Raw genomic sequence first — 4,500 nt, 5'->3', positions numbered from 1 at the left:
CCACTATGGACTGGACTCTCACACTATTATGTTAGATCCACTATGGACTGGACTCTCACACTATTAAGTTAAAACCACTATGGACTGGACTCTCACTATTATGTTAGATCCACTATGGACTGGACTCTTACAATATTATGTTAGATCCTTTATGGACTGGACTCTCACTATTATGTTAGATCCACTATGGACTGGACTCTTACAATATTATGTTAGATCCTTTATGGACTGGACTCTCACTATTATGTTAGATCCACTATGGACAGGACTCTCACTATTATGTTAGATCCACTATGGACTGGACTCTCACACTATTATGTTAGATCCACTATGGACTGGACTCTCACACTATTATGTTAAAACCACTATGGACTGGACTCTCACACTATTATGTTAAAACCACTATGGACTGGACTCTCACACTATTATGTTAAAACCACTATGGACTGGACTCTTACAATATTATGTTAGATCCTTTATGGACTGGACTCTCACTATTATGTTAGATCCACTATGGACTAGACTCTCACTATTATGTTAGATCCACTATGGACTGGACTCTCACTATTATGTTGGATCCACTATGTACTGGACTCTCACTATTATGTTAGATCCACTATGGACTGGACTCCCACTATTATGTTAGATCCACTATGGACTGGACTCTCACACTATTATGTTAAAACCACTATGGACTGGACTCTCACTATTATGTTAGATCCACTATGGACTGGACTCTTACAATATTATGTTAGATCCACTATGGACTGGACTCTTACAATATTATGTTAGATCCACTATGGACTGGACTCTCACTATTATGTTAGATCCACTATGGACTGGACTCTTACAATATTATGTTAGATCCACTATGGATTGGACTCTCACTATTATGTTAGATCCACTATGGACTGGACTCTCACTATTATGTTAGATCCACTATGGACTGGACTCTCACTATTATGTTAGATCCACTATGGAGTGGACTATCACTATTATGTTAGATCCACTATGGACTAGACTCTCACGATATGTTAGATCCCCTATGGACTGGACTCTCACAATATTATGTTAGATCCACTATGGACTGGACTCTCACACTATTATGTTAGATCCACTATGGACTGGACTCTCACACTATTATGTTAGACCCACTCGACGTCCATTCCACCGGTCGCCCTGGGGGGGGGTCCCACATCTGCGGTCCTCTCCAAGGTTTCTCATTGTCCCATTGGGTTGAGTTTTTCCTTGCCCTGATGTGGGATCTGAACCGAGGATGTCGTTGTGGCTTGTGCAGCCCTTTGAGACACTCGTAATTTAGGGCTATATAAATAAACTTTGATTGATTGATGAAATGTTTTGTTTGTTTTCTGCCCTTTTTGTCAAAGAAAACTGTTTTTTTATGGCAAACACGCAAAATCTTCCACAAAAACTATTTTTCAAAGTGGAATATTTCATTTGAGGTAATCGGAGCCTTGGATAGGTTCAATAATTCATTAAAAAAAATTGATTTTGAGCCAATATTATGTTTTGACCAATGACTGTTTTAAAGAAAAAAAATTTTTTTTTACCTGTAAGCATTTTTATTCCACGTGCTGGTCCTCAAGTGATGGCGTGATAAGAGCACACCGTCACAATAAACAAAACACTGGCGGAAAGCGATCATCAATTAAACAAAAACAAGCAAACTGGAGTTTTGATGCAGAGAAGGCAGGGTCGGTAAAAAAAAAACTACAACTCTGCGTCCCAGACTTACGGAAATGCGCGTCCTTTCTGATTTCAATGTGTAAAAAGACACAAAATGTGCGTTAACACCAACACTGACTACTCATGGCATTAGACCAGACCTGCACAAATTAAGGCCCAGGGGACACATGCAGCCCGTTAAGCTTTTCAATCTGGCCCGCCGGACATTCCCAAAACAAATTTTAGATCTTTAAGATGGAAACTCCAGCTGCCATTATGATGTGCAGTGATGTTTTCAAATGACTAAGTCTTGAACTATACAAAGTATTTCAATGGTTGCAATCTGCGCTTTTGCATGATATACTAGTTACTATGGTAATCTTATTAGTTACTATGGTAATCTAAGTCACAGCAGCTCAGAGGAGGCACCAAGCAGTGTGGGCGTGGTTTGTTTCCAGAGCCTGAAATGCGGGTGTCAGGGACAGACGCGGAAGGAGATTTTTACAACGAATTTCTAAAGCTTAGTGATGTATCAGATTGTAGGTGGGGTTTTTTTTACCCTTCGCGTTCATATTTTGCTGTTTGTTGATTGTCAAATATGTCGATCGAGAGGGGGTGTGACTTTCATATGTTGTCAATATTCAGTGTTTAATCGTTCATAATTAATATTGTAAATCATACATTCTTTATTTTCATGTACATTCTGTTTCATTTAGTAAAAAAATATACAATTCGGTTTAAAGGCGGTCTGTCATAACGTTTCTAGTATTCAATCAGACATTATTGTGAGTTTTTTTTATTAGTGTTCCTAAAAATAGATATACTGGCCCCCAGACACATTTTTTCCTCTAAATTTGACCCCCCAAGTCAAAATAAAATCTGATTGATATATCAGGTTGTAGGTGTTTTTTTGTTTTTTTACCCTTCGCGTTCATATTTCGCTGTTAGTTACGTTTTGCTTGATTGTAAAATATGTCGATCAAGAGGGGGTGTGACGTTCATATGTTGTCAATATTCAGTGTTTAATCGTTCATAGTTAATATTGTAAATCTCACATTCTTTATTTTCATGTACATTCTGTTTCATTTAGTAAAAAAATTTACAATTCGGTTTAAAGTTAAAAGTTAAAGTACCAATGATTGTCACACACACACTAGGTGTGGCGAAATTATTCTCTGCATTTGACCCATTACCCTTGATCACCCCCTGGGAGGTGAGGGGAGCAGTGGGCAGCAGCGGTGGCTGCGCCCGGGAATCATTTTTGGTGATTTAACCGCCAATTCCAACCCTTGATGCTGAGTGCCAAGCAGGGAGGTAATGGGTCCCATTTTTATAGTCTTTGGTATGACTCAGCCGGGGTTTGAACTCCCAACCTACCGATCTCAGGACGGACACTTTAACCACTAGACCACTGAGTAGGTGGCGGTCTGTCATAACGTTTTTAGCATTCAATCAGACATTATTGTGAGTTTTTTTTATTATTGTTCCTAAAAATAGATATACCGGCCCCCAGACAAATTTTTTCCTCTAAATTTGACCCCCCCCCCCCCCCCCCCCCCAGGTCAAAATAAAAATTGATTGATATATCAGGTTGTAGGTGTTTTTTTTGTTTTTTTTACCCTTCACGTTTATATTTCGCTGTTAGTTACGTTTTGCTTGATTGTAAAATATGTGGCTCGAGAGGGGGTGTGGCGTTCATATGTTGTCAATTTTCAGTGTTTTATCCTTCATAGTTATATTGTAAATCCCACATTCTTTATTTTCATGTACATTCTGGGTATTTCATTCAGTAAAAAAAAATTTAATTTCAGTTTTTAAGGCGGTCTGTCATAATGTTTTTAGAATTCAATCAGACATTATTGTGAGGTTTTGTTCTTAAAAATCAGATATACTGGCCACCAGACACATTTTTTTCCTCAAAATTTGGCCTCCCGAGGCAAGATAATTGCCCAGGCCTGCATTAGACTGCTCCTGATTATCACCATTAGGAATTGTCAGCATGGAGAGTTGCGTTGTAACATTGTCAGTGGAGATAAAAAGGATATAACTGTAATCTTTTATATCCCTGCCCATCCTGCTAGTTGCTAGGAGACCAAAGGCCACCCAACCCCTTTTTCCCCGTGTTTGGATCCAGTCTGTCCGGTGGATCCGCTTCAACCTGCCTGTTGAATGTTGACATTAATGCATTCCTTCATTCATTCATTCACCGGTGCAGGAAATGAGCTGCTTTAAATCTCGGTGCAGCACATGGATGACTTGACTGGTGTCCGACCATTTTGTGTCGCTAATTTGACACATTGGGAGTGAGCAAACATGGGCGTTTTCCAGTTGAGGTCTGTTTTCCTGCCTTTGCCAATCAGGGTGGGACCTCTTAGCGTCTCTATGGTGGCTGCACCCGTGACACTGTAGGGGTCTTGGCACCCATTTGAGTTATTTTGTCCACCACGTGGGCGGCTGCGATGCTAAGCTAACAGACAGTTGCTGTTAATCCCGCTGTGAGCTAATCTGATTAGCGTGTGTGGGCTATCACGCTGCTCTGATGGCAGCTTCATGGGTTTTAGGCAAGTCATGTGACCTCTGCAAGGACCCAGAATGTTTGTTTGTTTTCATGCCGTGTGTGTGTGTGTGCGCAGTATCCCTGTGGGTGCTGGCTGGTTACTGTGGTGGTGAACGGGTGCCATGGTAACCGCTTTTCTCTAATGAAGGCTCATTAAACATGTTGACATGCCTCTATTTTAGTCGATGCACGGATGACGTGCGTCGCTGAAAATAAACCTTCAAATCAAAAGAGCTCGTGTGTATCTCTTTCTGCAG

The sequence above is a fragment of the Nerophis lumbriciformis genome, linkage group LG16 (assembly GCF_033978685.3).
Source record: "Nerophis lumbriciformis linkage group LG16, RoL_Nlum_v2.1, whole genome shotgun sequence".
NCBI classification, from domain to species: Eukaryota; Metazoa; Chordata; class Actinopteri; order Syngnathiformes; family Syngnathidae; genus Nerophis; species Nerophis lumbriciformis.
The sequence above is the reverse complement of the archived record's forward strand: the minus strand, read 5'-3'. Positions refer to the sequence as shown.